The 19,583-nt window shown below is 41.0% G+C and overlaps 1 long non-coding RNA gene across 1 annotated transcript; it reads right to left on the bottom strand.

Annotated features, from left to right (window-relative positions):
• Positions 1-4,214: 4,214 nt before the first annotated feature.
• Positions 4,215-7,068, bottom strand: LOC143518163 (uncharacterized). Its single transcript, XR_013132064.1, has 6 exons — positions 7,050-7,068; positions 6,372-6,437; positions 5,974-6,008; positions 5,829-5,843; positions 5,564-5,588; positions 4,215-4,386 (listed from the first exon to the last, which is right to left on the bottom strand). It is a non-coding gene; the product is annotated as an uncharacterized LOC143518163 (long non-coding RNA).
• Positions 7,069-19,583: the final 12,515 nt, after the last annotated feature.

Below are 19,583 nucleotides of genomic sequence, written 5' to 3'. Positions count from 1 at the left end.
AAATCAGAGTCGACAAAGCAGGCAGGGGTCATAACATTAAGGCAGTCCGAACAGGAACGAGAAACAGGCATGATGAGACGAGAACAGGGAAGACTCATGGACCAGGCAGGAACAAACAGATGACGGGAAACACAGGGCTTGAAAAACAACGAATGTGAAAGCACAAAGCACAAACCGACAGATTAGACAAAACCACGGATACTAGACTGGGGAAATACTGGGACTTTTATACAATGACACTAACTAGGGACAGGTGATGGCAATGACACGGGGGCGTGGTAACAAACAAGGAATCACGGAGACAAACGAGCGGGGCGGGATAAACAGGCACGGAACACAGACACAAGGTAACCCGGAGTGACAGCTAGGAGAGGGGCTGTAGCCATACGTGACAGTACCCCCCCTCAAAGCGTGCCACTCCGGGGCACGCAAGGGCAGACAGTACAGGGAACCAGACTAGGACAAGACAGGGAACCACAGTACATGGCGAGGGACAGGGACAGCAGACACAGGACAGACCAGAGGGACAGGACGTGGGACCTGGGGCATGGCAGGGACAAAGACAGGAGACATGGAGACTGGCCAAGAGCTGGACTGGGACACGACACGGGACACAGGGAGACTGGACAGGGCCAGGGCGAGGCACAGGAGCAGGGCCAGACAGGACAGGACTGGGGACAGACACGGGAGTGGGGCCAGGGGACAGGGCAGAGACACACACGGAGGCAAACACGGCTTGGACAACTGAGACTGGGACAGGAACAAAGTGGGTCACAACTTGGGGAACAGACATGGGGACCGGGACAGAAATGACACCACAGGACACAGACACGGGCACAGGAACACAGACCCTGACAGACACAACCACGGGGACAGGAACCAAAACAAAACCAGGGACCGGACATGGGAGCAAGGGGAACATGGGCATAGAGACAGGAGTACAGGGCAGAGCAGGGGGCACACAAAGTCCATGCCCAACAGGGGGCAGCACAGTCTCTGGGGTAACAGGCGGGGACCGCTGGCGGGCAGCGGGAACAGGCGGGGACCGCTGGCGGGCAGCGGGAACAGGCGGGGGTCCGCTGGCAGGCAGCGGGAACTGGAACCGACGTGGACGACCCCTCCTGGGTCGCGGGGACAGGAACCGGCGTGGACTGCCGACGGGCAGCGGGGACAGGAACCGGCGTGGACTGCCGACGGGCAGCGGGGACAGGAACCGGCGTGGACGACCTCCTCCGGGTCGCGGGGACAGGCCGCCGACGTGACGAGACGTCCTCGGGGGGCGTGACCGCCATACTGACGTCCTCGGGGGGCGTGTCCGCCATACTGACGTCCTCGGGGGGCGTGTCCGCCATACTGAAGTCCTCGGGGGGCGTGTCCGCCATACTGACGTCCTAGGGGGGCGTGTCCGCCATACTGACGTCCTCGGGGGGCGTGTCCGCCATACTGACGTCATCCCGGGTCCGAGCCGGCCACTCCTGGGGTGAGTGGCTAGTACTCCCCCCCAAAAAATTCTTTGGGAGCCTTCGGGGAGTGGCTTCTGGGAGTAGCGGAGGGAGGTCCTCTTCCTCGGGGTCTTGGGCGAGCCTGGCGGAACACAGACACACAAGCTCTTCGGTTGCTCTCTCTTCGACGGCTCCGCCTCCCTTGAGGCGTCGGGAGCTCGCAGTGGTCATAGAGAGTCAACCGAGGGTTAAGCAAATGCTCGTCTGTGCGCTCAAACCATCTGCCCGTGACTTGCACTACGGGATACTCCTCCCCGTAGTGTTCACCAAGCCGGGCAGACACACAGCCCTCGATAGGAGTCTCGTTGCAAAAGCCAGTTGAAACTGAAAGCGGCTGCGCTTTCTTAGGTCTGCGACGAGACCTCCTTGTTCCCACAGCTCCAGGGGTATTCCTGTCTCTGGTTTGTTCGTACTGTAATACAGGAGAGTCGAACCGAATTAAACCAGCCAACATTTCATTACAGCAATCGAACTTACCAGAGTCTCGCTCTCTCGCTGTGTCCTTGGTTGGTCATTTATTATGTAATGCAGCTCGCGCTGCGGAGTGAGGGGATGGACACAAACACTGAGAAGAGCGAGATTTATTACAGATTTATTATAAACTCCACTCAGATAGGGACTTTAACCCAAGACCCCAGTGCTGAGAGGGCAACGTGCTAACCACCAAGCCACCATGTTGCCCACAGAAAACTCCTTAGGTGAAATATGCATTGCATTAAGGATCTTCTGTATGCTGCCTGTTACTGTTACTGGTATTGAGAGAAAATTCAGCAACATGAAGCTGGTGTTGTGGGGGGTCCATGGTACTGGTTGTTCTTGGGGCCCCAAATTTGGTGCTACGCCCCTGCACTCATCAATTACACACTTGCTTCCTCTCTCCCCCTGCATTCTATGCCTGTGACATCTTGTAATTGGTTATTAAATATAACTGGTTATTAAATATTGATTTAATATTATTGGTAAATACACTCCTGCAGCTCTCAGCTATGTCCTTTTTCTTCCTCACTTCAAGCACTTTGCTGTCAGTGATGGCTAAGTTACCTTGAGAAAGTAATCCGATTACTGATTACTCCTTTTAAAAGTAACTTAGTTACGTTACATATTACTTGATTTTAAAAGTAACTACGTTAGATTACAAGTTACTTTAGTAGTTACATTCAGCAGCAAAATAAAATTTTCCAATACTCACTTTATTGGAAGTGCATTTTTAACAGTAACAATGTATTGAAGCAGGTTCGGTAACCGAGGCAGAAATTGCTTAATCCAAAAATCCCGAGGAGGGAAACTTTATTGATAACGCAACCCTGGCGCGCGCCGTCGTCGCCCCCCCCCCCCCCCCCCCCCCCCCAGCGTCACTTAAAGGGCAAGACTTGCCGTGAGGAGTAGGAGTCGCTACAGTATCTCCTGACATTACGTTTGTGTAGCTGCGCTGTATTATTTGTACATTTGTTTGTAAACGTAATACAAGCGAACTGGGGTGGGTTTCCCGAAACGTTCGTAGCGCCAAGTACTTCGTAACCTCGTATGAAGCTACGAACGTTTCGGGAAACCCACCCCAGTTCAGTCAGACAGCTATTTGTTGTGAAACTAAATACCATTACAATTTCAAGCATTTTAAAGTAGGCGACGTTAGTCAAAATTCCAGCACTTTTCAAACGTGGAACACAAAGCAACATTAAAATTCATCAGGTAAATGTTCCTTCCCCTGTTTTTGAGGGGTGTTTCTTTATACTACCACATATCGTTACGGGAGGACACTGCAAAAAATTACTTGTAAAACGTGCTTGCGCTCTCACAGGGTCGCGCGCAGCGTGCGGAGTCGAGCGCTACGGTCAGACGCAAAAGTAGAACTGAGCCAAGAAGAAAGCAAAAATATATATTTTACTAGGGAAAATATAAATAGTAACGCACAGTTATTTGGATAAGTAACTTTAATCTGATTACTGGACTGGAAATAGTAGCGCGTTATATTACTCGTTACCGAAAAAAGTGGTAAGATTAGAGTAACGCGTTACTAAGTAACGCGTTACTGACATCACTGTTTGCTGTTACTTCATTGAATCTCTTTTCTCAGCTGTTGAATGATTTCCTGCAGTGTTGTGGTTTAATCTTCAGTCTCTGGTGTTGTCCTGCACGGTTCCAGCACACAGACATGTCCTCTCTGTCCTCTACAGCTGTTCTCTCTGCACTCTCGTGGGTCTTTAGTCTCTCTCCTCTTACTGGGCCTCGAGGGCTCAATAGTTATTATATTTCAATCTGTTACTTTAATCCATTTACATTTATGGCATTTGGCAGACACCCTTATCCAGAGCGACTTACATTTTTATACAAGTGAGCAATTGAGGGTTAAGGGCCTTGCTCAGGGGCACCTCAGTCATGGCCTCAGGTCTGGGGATCAAACCCGGGACCCTCCGGTCACAAGACCAGTTCCCTAACCACCAGGCCATGACTGCCCTCAATCCACTTTCCCTGTGAGCAACATCACATTTCTTTCACTTTATTTCTTAGTCTCGACATGTTAAAGACTTACACAATACACTCGATTGACAGCATAAACAAAAATACATAAACAAAAACCAAAATTGACAGGGGAGGAGCCAGGCAGGACATGTATAAAGTGTTTCAAATGCACAGATCTGATTACATTATTTATAAGAGTGAAACAATATAACAGTGGAATTGATTCAGCATCTAAACAGTAACAGCAAATATACTAGGAAAAACAGCTTCAACAACTTAACCCATTATTTTCAGGACCTTATGATCTATTAGTGAAAAGTTATACACTCAGAAATTCCAGTTCTGTCTACTTAATCCCAAATCCATGAGCAAGTATCTGGGAAGTAATGTGATAAAATCCTCATGTGAGTTTCTTCTTCTTCATCTAAGAACACACAAAAGAAGGTACATATTACATTTTACTATAACACAATTACTGTAAGCAGCAGAGCCAATTAACTGTGATTAATTAAATCTTCAAATCTACAGAACATACATCTCCATTACTGACTCATGCCCACACTGAGAAACAGACCAAAATCTGTTTTTGTAACATTTCCGAAAATTAGCTTTAATTCCTCTGTGTGTCTGTGTATTTTTGTGCTGTATGTGTTTGATTAATACTATTATATGTGTCACGGTGGCGAGGCTGGGTCACCACCAGAGGGCGCGTGTCCCCGTTCAGGATCAATCACAACACACGCCCCCGAGCACTAAACCACTCCTACCGTCCCGTTCACCTGAGTACTAGCACCTGTTCCCCATTATGTTGTGCACCCTTTTTATTCCCGCAGGTCGTTCGGTCCAGTGCTGCACATTGCTCCGCTGGATGTTCCACGCTGGTCCTTTCTCCGCTGGTGCTACCTTTGCGTGCTCGTTATTACTTAAAGTAGTTCTGACATTGTCTGTTTGCAGTGCTATTTGTTTGCGCCTTTTCTGTTAAGCTTATGGATAATAAACTTCCTCCTTCAACCCTCGCCTCCGGCTGCCTCTGTCCCCGTGTCTCAGACGTCAATATGACCAATAGAGATGTATTATGTCTCCAGTCTAAGGATTTTAAATTATGTAAAACGTATCATGCTATCACAGAAGCATCCAGATTCTGCTAACAAGAGTGGACATTTATCAAACACATTTTCTTATGACAAATTTAAGATGCACAAGAGAATCTTTCTTTCAGAAAAAATCCTGAACTGGGTTTCATAAAACAAGCATTTAAGAACTTAATTTAATTATCCTATTTTAATTTAAGTTAATTATTTCATGTGATAACACAATCAAGCAAATTACAATTCTGTCGTGAATAAAAATGCAGTTAAAATTTCATTCAAAAAACAAAGAAACAACAATGAAGCAATGGAAGAAGCAACAATGTTAGGCTTTCATAATTAGCAAATAAACAGGCCTGATTTCATATTGTCAGTGTCAGTGAGAGTCTGAATAAATAGTGTATACGCAGTCAATACACAATTACTGTACATGCACACTGATCATCTGGGATCACACAGCAAGTGTAAAAACCATTAATGATTAAATCAATTGAACAGTAGACAGACACTTACTTGACTGTGGTGGTGTCACCTCTTCCTAAAATGGGAATATGATGAGTTTCTACATTAATATAATGACTAAATCAGTAAAAGCTGTTAAAGTGAAAACATTCAAATCCTCAACCGTGCTAAGGTGAGTCTCACTAAGATGATCACTCTGTACTAGTGTCACACCCCACTACCTCCTCCACTCTTGTGACCCTCATATTACACTCATATTACCTCAATATTACTGTAATGTTATACTACATAACATTATATTATATATTTCACTTACCCAAAAACTATTACACTGAAAACACAGAAAAAAGCAACAGTTAGTCGCTCTCCAATAAACAGCCAAAGAAGAAAGACACATTTGTAAAACTGAATGAGTTGATTGGTGTGTTTTATGAATTCAGGACTGTAATGGGTAAACTCACTGGGTGGAACTCTGATGCACTATCCAAGTCACTGCCTGAAAAGGATTCAGATGGGATAATTTTAAAGACTTAATTTGTATTGTTCCATAATAAGCAGACTTCATTTCATATTCTCAGTGTCAGTGAGAGTTTATATGTGAAGGGTGAGGGAGTGCAATAAAAAAAGGAAGCCATCATGCTATTCTCCAGGAATATGTATTTTTTATGGATAAAGTGCACAAACTCAAAACCTGTGAACTAATCCAAATTAAGAATACAATAATCAGTAGTCAATTGGTACAAAGACAAGCCATATATAGGCCAACAAACGACCCTCAGGTGTCGGTAATCCTAATTTACCCCACCCACCTGAGGGACGAACACAACAATTAAATGCATTGAACAGCAGTAAGACTTACCTGACTGTCGTGGCTTCTCCTGGTCCTAAAAATGGAATATCATGAGTTTCTTCATTAATGTAATAACTAAAACAGTAAACAAATGTTCAAGTTAGTGTTCAAATCCGCTGCAGCTGCACTGATCATTGGCCACACCCCTGCACCTGTCTCCATTACCTACACTGATCATTGGCCACACCCCTGCACCTGTCTCCATTACCTACACTGATCATTGGCCACACCCCTACACCTGTCTCCATTACCTGCACTGATCATTGGCCACACCCCTGCACCTGTCTCCATTACCTGCACTGATCATTGGCCACACCCCTGGACCTGTCTCCAATTAACTACCCTGATTAAATTTGGTTGTTCAGTTTCCAGTGTGGGGAGTCTCCTGTCTCCTGATCACATGACCTGCTGTCTGTTTTCCACTTTGAGTTCACCTGCTTCTTTGCTTTGTATGATTACTGAATAAACTCCAATTGTATCCTGTAACTCTTGTCAGGTCTGACAACTCTTTTCCCTGTTCTGGATGACTGGAGACTGTAGGTGTAGGAGACTGTAGGTGTTGTTTGTTTCACCCAAATAATTAACACTCTAAAACTAACAACAAACGTCTTCACCCTACATCAGCACTCAAGTTCAGAGGTAAATTGTAAATTAAATTGATAAAATTTTTAGAGTATGTAGGCCTACCTGACATTTTAGCTTTTCTACCACTTTCTTTAATGCTTCCTCATTTTTTAAGCACTTCAATAATCCACAGTCCTCATGGAACAGACAGTCCACTGTGGTCGTGTTCTCCCTGGTTACAGATCTGCTGCTGTCTGGTACAGTGCAGTATGGGTCAAATGTGTGATGGAGCACCACTAGAACAGCAGGCTTGAAGTCTGTGGACAGAGTACGTTTGATCAAAATGTCTTTTGTTCAAGTCAAATTTGCTATGTTTTTTCAATAGTTAAGAGTTAATATTTCAATAGTTAAGACTGATGCATGTCTTACCTGCTAGTTCATTGAGTATTTTCAGTGCTGCTTCAATCTCAGTTCCATCCAGAGACACAATGGGGCAGAACAGCAGAATGACATCACACTCCTCCACTGTAGACACCTTCTGCAGGTCTGGTATTTGTTTGTGGAGACGCATGGTGAATCCTTCATGACTGTTTAAAGTCTTTCCAGTTATAATCGTGCAGAACTTAACTGTGAGGAAACAGAGCATTCAAACATTGAATGTACATGTAAATTGTTTGAACAGCAGAGACACTTACTTAACTGTCCTCTCTTCACCAATGAACAATGGCCAATAAACAATTAATATACATGCACATTGATCATCGTCTGGGTTTGCACAGCAAATGAAAAAATAATTAAATAATTAAATGCATTGAACAGCAGACAAACACTTACTTGTTCTTGACTGTGACGGCTTCTTCTGGACCTACAACAGGAATATAATGTGTTTCTAAATTTAATTGACTAAATCATGAACAAATATGCATACAAATGTATAAGAGAATTCATTCAAATCATCAACTGTGCTAAGGTGTCTCACTAAGATGATCACTCTGTACTAGTGTCACACCCCATACCTCCTCCACTCCTGTGATCATCATATTACACTCATATCACCCCAATATTACTCTAATGTTACACTAATATTACATTACTATTACACCAATATTACTCCTGTCAGTGAATAAAGCATTATGCCAATATTACACTGATATTACTCTAGTAACTGGAGTCAGTATTACTTATTGGATGACTCCTTTGATTCAGCAGGATCATAACTTTGTTTGAACAGAAAAAAACATTACTGCATTATCAACCAATTCAGACATTCTGCAATTAGACTACAACTATGTGGAATTGCACAGAGTGAATCTGACTGGCTGACCAGTAATGATGTGAATAAACTGACCAATCATAATGTGAATAATCTGACCAATCATGATGTGAATAAACTGCTAAATGAAAACTTGATTTTATTGCAGTCCATTACTACACAAATATTGCCTGGAAACCAAGACTTCATTTGAGTTATTTAAGCCTTGACTTGACAGAGAAAAGTGAATTAATTAAAAGATGAGAACACTGGTACCAGTATAGAAGAGGACTAATGAAACAGAGTTGTTTACACTTACCAAAAATCTTTTCAACTGTAAACACAGAAAAGCAACAAATAACTCAAATAATCAGCCAAAGAATAAAAACACATTTGTAAAGATGAGTGAGATGTTTGGAGTGTTTTGTGAATGCAGGACTGTAATGGAGAAACTCACTGAAGGGAACTTTGACGGACTATTTGAGTCACTGCCTGAAAATGATGCAGATGGGATTGTTTTATAGTCTTCATTTGACTTGTTCCATAATAATCAGACACCATTTCATATTCTCAGTGTCACAATGAGTCTGAACATATAGTGTATATGAGGGCAATAAACAAAGAATGTTATACACACTGATCATCTTGTGGGTTTGCACCGTAAATGTAAAAATAATGAAACAATAAAATGCATTGAACAGCAGAAAAACACTTACTTATTCTTGACTGTCGTGGATTCACCTCGTCCTAAAAGAGTAACGTGTTTCTGCATTAATATTATGAAAACATCATGAACAAATATTCAAGTGAAATCATTCAAATCATCAATGGCGCTAAGCTGAGTCTCACTAAGATGATCTAGGAGTCAGTATTACTTATTTGATGACTACTTTGATAGAGCAGGATCATTAAATTGTTGGAACAGAAAAAAACGTTACGGAATTATCAGCCATGTGTTTTGTGCATACAGGTGTCTTTTGGGAATGCCGGACTGTAATGGATAAACTCACTGAAGGGAACTTTGACGGACTATTTGAGTCACTGCCTGAAAATGATGCAGATGGGATTATTTTATAGTTTTCATTTGCCTTGTTCCATAATAATCAGACATCATTTCATATTCTCATTCTCAGTGTATATGAGGCCAATAAAAAATTTATACAATGCACACTGATCGTCTTGTGGGTTTGCACAGCAAATGTAAAAATCATTCATATTTAATTGCATTGAACAGACAGACACTTACTTGTTCTTGAGTGTGATGGCTTCGTCTGGTCCTACATTAGGAATATAATGTGTTTCTACATTATTATGACTAAATCATGAACATCTGTGCATACAAATGTATAAGTGAAATCATCAAAATCCTCAACCATGCTAATTCTCACTAATATGATCACTCTGCACTAGTGTCACCCCACTACCTCCTCCATTTACCTGTCATTCCCCTGCACCTTTTCCCCATTACCTGCTCTGATCATTGGCCACACCCCTGCACCTGTCTCCATTACCTGCACTGATCATTTGCCACACCACCGCACCTGTCTGCATTACCTGCACTGATCATTGGCCACACCCCTGCACCTGTCTCGATTACCTGCCCTGTTTAAATCTGGTTGTTCAATTCCCAGTGTGGGGAGTCCTCTGTCTACCTTTGAGTCTCAGCTGAGTTCTCCATCATGTGTGTTCTCCTTCTGTGCAGTGACCTCTACCATCTAACCATTTCCATTTGAGGTTGACACCCATAGACTCTGTTTGCTGATCACAAGACCTGCTGTCTCTTTTCCCTGTTCTGGATGACTGGAGACTGTAGGTGTTGTTTGTTTCACCCAAATTATTAAGACTCTAAAACTAACAACAAACGTCTTCACCCTATATCAGCACTCAGGTTCAGAGGTAAACAGTAAACTAAATTGATAAAATTGTTAGAGTATAATATCAGTACCTGACGTTTTATGTTTTCTACCACTTTCTTTACTGCTTCCTCATTTTTTGAGCACTTCAATAATCCACAGTCCTCATGGAACAGACAGTCCACTGTGGTCGTGTTCTTCCTGGTTACATATCTGCTGCTGTCTGGTACTGTGTAGTGTTGGTCAAATGTGTCATGGAGCACCACTAGAACAGCAGGCTTGGAGTCTGTGGACAGAGTACGTTTGATCAAAATGTGTTTTGTTCAAGTCAGATTTGCTATGTTTTTTCAATAGTTAAGAGTTAATATTTCAATAGTTAAGACTGATCCATGTCTTACCTGCTAGTTCATTGAGTTTTTTCAGTGCTGCTTCAATCTCAGTTCCAGCCAGAGACACAATGGGACAGAACAGCAGAATAACATCACACTCCTCCACTGTAGACACCTTCTGCAGGTCTGGTATTTGTTTGTGGAGACGCATGGTGAATCCTTCATGACTGTTTAAAGTCTTTCCAGTTATAATCGTGCAGAACTTAACTGTGAGGAAACAGAGCATTTTCAATGATTAATCTAGAAATATTACACCAACACCTGATCAATTCTTGATGTTTTCCCTTCTAATCCACAATGAAATTAAGCCATGTGAGGAAACTCCGCACAATTCAGGAGGCTTTAGTCCTAAATCCACCACTCTAAGACTGTAAGGTATGTGAAAAAGAAGAGTGCTAAAGATTACTGAACATCAGAGCAGCAATCCAAGATGAAACAACCAAGAACCAGGAGTACACCAGAAAGTTGGTCCACGTGATTAGTGAAACAAGCTCTGAATACAGGATCAACAAAAATCTTCTTTGTGTTGTATCATTTGGTATTAGCATTATAAATAAAAACTACACAAAAACATTCAAACATTGAATGTACATGTAAATTGATTGAACAGCAGAGACACTTACTTGTTGTTATATTAGAGACACTAATGAACAATGGCCAATAAACAATTAATATACATGCACACTGATCATCGTCTGGGTTTGCACAGCAAATGAAAAAATAATTAAATAATTAAATGCATTGAACAGCAGACAGACACTTACTTGTTCTTGACTGTGACGGCTTCTTCTGGACCTACAACAGGAATATAATGTGTTTCTAAATTTAATTGACTAAATCATGAACAAATATGCATACAAATGTATAAGAGAATTCATTCAAATCATCAACTGTGCTAAGGTGTCTCACTAAGATGATCACTCTGTACTAGTGTCACACCCCATACCTCCTCCACTCCTGTGATCATCATATTACACTCATATCACCCCAATATTACTCTAATGTTACACTAATATTACATTACTATTACACCAATATTACTCCTGTCAGTGAATAAAGCCTTATGCCAATATTACACTGATATTACTCTAGTAACTGGAGTCAGTATTACTTATTGGATGACTCCTTTGATACAGCAGGATCATAACTTTGTTTGAACAGAAAAAAACATTACTGCATTATCAACCAATTCAGACATTCTGCAATTAGACTACAACTATGTGGAATCGCACAGAGTGAATCTGACTGGCTGACCAGTAATGATGTGAATAAACTGACCAATCATAATGTGAATAATCTGACCAATCATGATGTGAATAAACTGCTAAATGAAAACTTGATTTTATTGCAGTCCATTACTACACAAATATTGCCTGGAAACCAAGACTTCATTTGAGTTATTTAAGCCTTGACTTGACAGAGAAAAGTGAATTAATTAAAAGATGAGAACACTGGTACCAGTATAGAAGAGGACTAATGAAACAGAGTTGTTTTCACTTACCAAAAATTTTTTCAACTGAAAACACAGAAAATCAACAAATAACTGAAATAATCAGCCAAAGAGTAAAAACACATTTGTAAAGATGAGTGAGATGTTTGGTGTGTTTTGTGAATGCAGGACTGTAATGGAGAAACTCACTGAAGGGAACTTTAATGGACTATTTGAGTCACTGCCTGAAAATGATGCAGATGGGATTATTTTATAGTATTCATTTGACTTGTTCCATAATAATCAGACATCATTTCATATTCTCAGTGTCACAATGAGTCTGAACATATAGTGTATATGAGGGCAATAAACAAAGAATGTAATACACACTGATCATCTTGTGGGTTTGCACCGTAAATGTAAAAATAATGAAACAATAAAATGCATTGAACAGCAGAAAAACACTTACTTATTCTTGACTGTCGTGGATTCACCTCGTCCTAAAAGAGTAACGTGTTTCTACATTAATGACAACATCTTGAACAAATATTCAAGTGGAATCATTCAAATACTCCACAGTGCTAAGGTGAGTCTCACTAAGATGATCACTCTGTACTAGTGTCACACCCCACTACCTCCTCCACTCCTGTGATCCTCATATTACACTCATATCACCTCAATATTACTCTAATGTTACACTAACATTACTATTACACCAATATTACTCCAGACACTGGAGTCAGTATTACTTATTTGATGACTACTTTGATAGAGCAGGATAATTATATTGTTGGAACAGAAAAAAACGTTACGGAATTATCAGCCATGTGTTTTGTGCTTACAGGTGTCTTTTGGGAATGCCGGACAGTTATGGATAAACTCACTGGAGGCAACTTTGATGGACTATTTGAGTCACTGCCTGAAAATGATGCAGATGGGATTATTTTATAGTTTTCATTTGACTTGTTCCATAATAATAAGACATCATTTCATATTCTCATTTTCAGTGTATATGAGGCCAATACACAATGAATGAAATGCACACTGATCATCTTGTGAGTTTGCACAGCAAATATAAAAATCATTCATATTTAAATGCATTGAACAGACAGACACTTACTTGTTCTTGAGTGTGATGGCTTTTTCAGGTCCTACATTAGGAATAATAATAATAATAATAATACATTTTATTTCAAGCGCCTTTCAGGACACCCAAGGACACTTTCCAGGAAATTAGAAAACATGCAACACCTACAGTAGCACAACAACACATACAAAATGTGACGCTCGGGCTGTCCCGAAGGATGAGACACGGAATCCTCTTGGACTGACGTCACGTTTGTTTTATTTATAACAAATAGCACTTTCTAGCGCACAGGCAACACTCACACTTGCACACAGACGTGTAAACATAGAAAACGACAAGCACAGGACACTGCACGAACGCACATTAAGTAGACAAACCACATTAGCCCCACGTGATGACGAGACTAGGCACCGGTGAGACGGATAATCACTAGACGGAACCACCACCACGAGTATCCACAGACGCAGACGATGACACGCGGACTACGTGAACACGCCCAAAGGGGAGGGGCCGGGGTCCTCATTGTGACACAAAACAAAAACAAACAGACAAAAATGATCAGTGCAGGTAATGGGGGAAAAGGTGCAGGGGAATGTGTTTCTACATTATTATGACTAAATCATGAACATCTGTGCATACAAATGTATAAGTGAAATCATCAAAATCCTCAACCATGCTAATTCTCACTAATATGATCACTCTGTACTAGTGTCACCCCACTACCTCCTCCATTTACCTGTCATTCCCCTGCACCTTTTCCCCCATTACCTGCACTGATCATTTGCCACACCACTGCATCTGTCTCCATTACCTGCACTGATCATTGGCCACACCACTGCATCTGTCTCCATTACCTGCACTGATCATTGGCCACACCCCTGCACCTGTCTCCATTACTTGCCCTGTTTAAATCTGGTTGTTCAATTCCCAGTGTGGGGAGTCTCCTGTCTACCTTTGAGTCTCAGCTGAGTTCTCCATCACATGTGTTCTCCTTCTGTGAAGTGACCTCTACCATCTAACAATTTCCATTTGAGGTTGACACCCATAGACTCTGTTTGCTGATCACATGACCTGCTGTCTCTTTTCCCTGTTCTGGATGACTGGAGACTGTAGGTGTTGTTTGTTTCACCCAAATTATTAACACTCTAAAACTAACAACAAATGTCTTCACCCTACAACAGCACTCAGGTTCAGAGGTAAATAGTAAACTAAATTGATAAAATTTTTAGAGTATAATATCAGTACCTGACGTTTTAGGTTTTCTACCACTTTCTTTACTGCTTCCTCATTTTTTGAGCACTTCAATAATCCACAGTCCTCATAGAACAGACAGTCCACTGTGGTCGTGTTCTTCCTGGTTACAGATCTGCTGCTGTCTGGTTCTGTGTAGTTTCGGTCAGATGTGTAATGAAGCACCACTAGAACAGCAGGCTTGGAGTCTATGGACCGAGTACATTTTATCAAAATGTGTTTTGTTTAAGTCAAATTTGCTATGTTTTTTCAATAGTTAAGAGTTAATATTTCAATAGTTAAGACTGATGCATGTCTTACCTGCTAGTTTATTGAGTATTTTCAGTGCTGCTTCAATCTCAGTTCCATCCAGAGACACAATGGGGCAGAACAGCAGAATGACATCACACTCCTCCACTGTAGACACCTCCTGCAGGTCTGGTATTTGTTTCTGGAGATGCTTGATGAATCCTTCATGACTGTTTAAAGTATTTCCACTTATAATGGTGCAGAACTTAACTGTAAGGAAACAGAGCATTTTCAATGATTAATCTATAAATATTACACCAACACCTGATCAATTCTTGATTGTACTCCCATCTAATCCACAATGAACTGAAACCATGTGAGGACACTCCACACATATGCAGGAGGCTTTAATCCTAAATCCAGCACACTAAGCCTGTATAGTATGTGACAAAGAAGGGTACTAAAGATTAATGAGCATCAGAGCAGCAATGCAGAATGAAACAACCAAGAACCAGAAGTACACCAGAAAGTTGGTCCAAGTGAAACAGGCTCTGAATACAGGATCAACAAATATCTTCTTTATGTGTTACTTCATTTGGTATTAGCATTATAAATAAAAACTACACAAAAACATTCAAATGTTGAATGTACATGGAAATGCATTAAACAGCAGAGACACTTACTTAACTGTCCTCTCTTCATTCAGTCCTACAATAGTAATATTATGTGTTTATAAATCAATATAATGACTAAATCATGGACAAATCTGCATAAAAATGTATAAGAGAAATCATTCAAATCCTCAACCGTGCTAAGGTGAGTCTAACTAAGATGGTCACTCTATTCTAGTATCACACCCAACTACCCCCTCCATTTACCTGCAACAACCCTGCACCTGTCTCCATTACCTGCATTGATCATTGGCCACACCCCTTCACCTGTCTCCATTACCTGCCCTGTTTAAATCTTGTTGTTCTGTTAACAGTTTGGGAAGTCTCCTCAGTCTGTACGTGTTGGAGACTGTCGGTCTTGAAGATTATTGATGTAAGAGACTTCAGGTGTAGGAGACAGATTAATATCAGTACCTGAGACTTCTCTTTAATGCTTCCTCATTTTTTGAGCAGTTCAATAATCCACAGTCCTCATAGAACAGACAGTTTTGTGTGTATAGCTTTATTGTGTATCCAGATAGAATGGTGAAGTGCGTTTGAACCAACTATATTGGATAACAGTTTCAACATTTAGATTTATTACAGGTACATAAATCTTGCAGTTTAAAGGTGGTTTAAACATTACTGAAGAATTCTAAATTAAATCTTAACTCAAAGTTGGACATAATCATATTACATTGAACTAATACTGGAGAAAGGATGGTGACCATAATACAGGAGAGAGTATGGTAACCGTAACACTGGACAGAGGATGGTAACTGTAACTCTGAACAGAGGATGGTAACCGTAACACTAGACAGAGGATGCTAACCGTAACACTGGAGAGAGGTTGGTAACCATAACACTGGAGAGAGGATGGTAACCGTAACACTGGAGAGAGGATGGTAACCGTAACACTGGAGAGAGAATGGTAACCATAACACTGGAGAGAGGATGATAACCATAACACTGGAGAGAGGATGGTAACCATAACACTGGAGAGAGGATGGTAACCTTAACACTGGAGAGAGGATGATAACTTTAACAAAGAAGAACATAAGCATACATAGCCTATTAAACATAAACTACACCCAAATATGGAGAGAAACAGGCATATAAGTGACAATGCAACTGGGATGACCTCTCAAGACCTTTTTCACATATTTGACTGGCACATTAATATTTTCAATATTCATATCTATCGACTAGGAATCTCACAAAGCAGGTCAGGTTTTAATAGGAGCTGCTTATACCATAATGCATCATGCACAAACAGCTCATGTTAATATGCTCCATAGTACTCCTCATGTTAATATCCACCATAACACTCCTCATGGCATGATGGTCCAGTAAGATGTGTACAGTCAGAATGAATGAAGCCATCTCCTACTCACCAGACAGGCTTTTTTTAAACATCTCCCTGACCTTTTCAAGTGGTCTGTCATCCTGATAACACACAGGGAGAAGTTAGAAGGTCCACATGAAGGATTCATGAACACAGAGAAACACTTATATGGCAGTAATATGACTGCAATATATAAACCATCTGGAAAATATTAACCATCTGACACGGCTTAACAAGTGCTTGACTTTGGTAGAAGTTTCATGTCTCCTCCATCCTCACTGATGTAGCAGATTTTTTTCATTGTTAAGTTTGACTATTTTATTATTACCACCTTTTTATACTTACAAACTCTGCATTTTGTTGTATGTTCTTTCATTTTGTAAGAGCAACCACCTGGATGTTAAGACTGATTTCAACCATTTCTGTTATGGCCATTTGGAGGAACTCACTCCAAGGGTCTTTGGAAATGTCAACAATGTGTGAACAGCTCATAGTGAGCACATCTTGGCCTATAGAATCACTCTTAGGGAGTATGGAACCCCACATGTTAAGTGATTTTTCATTTGGGGAAGGATTTCTGCATTTGACATGAACATCATGTCTCACATGAAAGTGTTTATGTAAGGAGGGAAATATCAGTATATATTACAAGTGAGAAACATGGATTTGCAACTTCTTCATTGGGAAGAGATTCCTGCAGAAACTTACATTCTCCTTCAGCTTCACTGTGGTGACGTTGTCTTTGACATCTTTAACAATCAGTTCTGGTGAAGGAAGAAAGCAAACTGCTTGATCAGATCCATTTTCATAGAGCAGAATGCAGGAACCTGGATGAAGCTCATGATCCTTTGATGCAACCATGAATTTGGTTGACAGACTTTTGTGTGATTTCATCAGTTCTTCAAATATCTTACAATGTTCCCTCATAGTTTTCCTGACATGATCTGTGATCCAAGTCTGCTGTTGACAGTCAGGGCCAGGCAACTCAAGGGTGGTCCTCCCCAGAAAGGTTTCTTGCTGAGAAATCAGTGGATCTGGCTGTCCAAGACTTGTGAATGTGTAACAATACACTTTGTTAATTTTACAGTCTGACAAGACTGCAGCCAAATTTTCATCCATTTCAGCTCCAATCCTCTGCAGTTGATTGAGAAATGCACATAAAGTTTGAAATTCCTGTTCCTTGAACTGGAACCACTGGTCACTGGCCCTGATGTTGAAAGGAGACTTCTCATGAAGATCAAAGAGACTGTTTAGAGCTCTTTCATCTTTCTTACATGCTCTGATAGATGTGATCAAGAAATCACATTTGTCTTTAAAATTTTTCCTATATTCCAGACAACCCTGTAGCATGGTTTGGATCTTCTTCTGTAGTGGCAGTAAAGCTGTTTGCTCAGTGACCTGTACGAGCTTTCTGCATTTCTCTTCAACTTCCATTAAATTATTAATGACTTCCTGTGTATTCCTGAGTAGATCCTTGTCTATGACTGTCAGACAGATCACATCACTTTCAACTGTGTAGCCCAGCTTGCCCACTGCTACACATTTTATCTCGTAAATTGTGCTATAGTCCAGATTAGTCAGAGTAATACTATCTTGGTTTTTCTCCACATGCTGAACATTCCAGTGATCCTGCTGTTGAGTCTTGTACAGTAGTCTGGTCTCCACTGTGGCAGGACACGAGGGACCCAACTTTATTGTCACACTGTTATCTGTCATGTGATCCACAACAGGACAATCTGGTTTTGATGGAGGAACAAAGCAAACATCTTGATCAGATCCATTTTCATAGTGCAGAATGCAGGAACCTGGGTGAAGCTCATGATCCTTAGATGCAATCATGAATTTTGTTGATAGACTGTTGCATGATTTCATCAGGTCTTCAAAGGTCTTAAAATGTTCCCTCATAGTTTTCCTGATGTCATCACTGATCCAAGTCTGTTGCAGGTACTCGACACCAGATGTCTCAAGAGTATCCCTCTTCAGAAAGGATTCTTGTTGAGAAACCAATGGATCTGGCTGTCCAAGACTTGTGAATGTGTAACAAACCACATTATGTATTTTATAATCCAACATGTCTATATCCGTGTTTTCATCCATTTCAGTTCCAATGTCCTGCAGTTGATGGACAAAGCCACTTACAGTTTTAAATTCATGTTCTTTGAACACGAGCCATTGGTCAATGGCCCTGATGTTGAAAGGAGACTTCTCATGAAGATCAAAGAGACTGTTTAGAGCTCTTTCTTCTTTCTTACATGCTCTGATAGATGAGATCAAGAAATCACGTTTGTCTTTAAAATCTTTCCCATATTCCACACAACCCTGTAGCATGGTTTGGATCTTCTTCTGTAGTGGCAGTAAAGCAGTTTGCTCAGTGACCTTTACGAGCTCTCTGCATTTTCCTTCAATATCCATTAAATTATTAATGACTTCCTGTGTATTTCTGAGTAGATCCTTGTCTATGACTGTCAGACAGATCACATCACTTTCAACTGTGTAGCACAGCTTGCCCACTGCAACACATTTTATCTCATAAATTGTGCTATAGTCCAGATCAGTCAGAGTAACACTATCTTGGTTTTTCTCCACATACTGATCATTCCAGTGATCCTGCTGTTGAGTCTTGTACAGCAGTCTGGTCTCCACTGTGGCAGGACACGAGGGACCCAACTTTATTGTCACGATGTTATCTTTCATGTGATCCACAACTGGACAATCTGGTTTTAATGGAGGATGAAAACACACTGGTTCAACTGATCCATTTTCATAGATCAGAATGCAGGAGCCTGGATGATTATCCACTGGTTTCGAAATAACAGTGAATATTGTTTTTTGATTAGTCTGATCACACTTTTGAATGTTCTGTAATGTTTTAAACACACACAAGTTATTCTTCATGATCTTTTTAATGTCTGCAGAAAGCCATGATTTGTGTTTTGGACCAGGTTCAGATGGGTTATCGGTTTCCTTCTTTGCTGAGGGTCTTAAATATTTCTCTTGTTTGGTTAGGAGGATGTCTGGTTCCTGCAGACACGTGAAAGTGTAACAAACTAAATTCTCTACTTCCAGATCCATTTGTAGACTGTCTATATCAACATCAATGTCTGCTTCATTCAGTTGCTTAAGTAGAGCTTTAATTGTTGTGGATTCACATTCTTTGTCTTCTATCCACTTCT

The sequence above is a fragment of the Brachyhypopomus gauderio genome, chromosome 7 (assembly GCF_052324685.1).
Source record: "Brachyhypopomus gauderio isolate BG-103 chromosome 7, BGAUD_0.2, whole genome shotgun sequence".
Taxonomy (NCBI): Eukaryota; Metazoa; Chordata; class Actinopteri; order Gymnotiformes; family Hypopomidae; genus Brachyhypopomus; species Brachyhypopomus gauderio.
The sequence above is the reverse complement of the archived record's forward strand: the minus strand, read 5'-3'. Positions and strand labels throughout refer to the sequence as shown.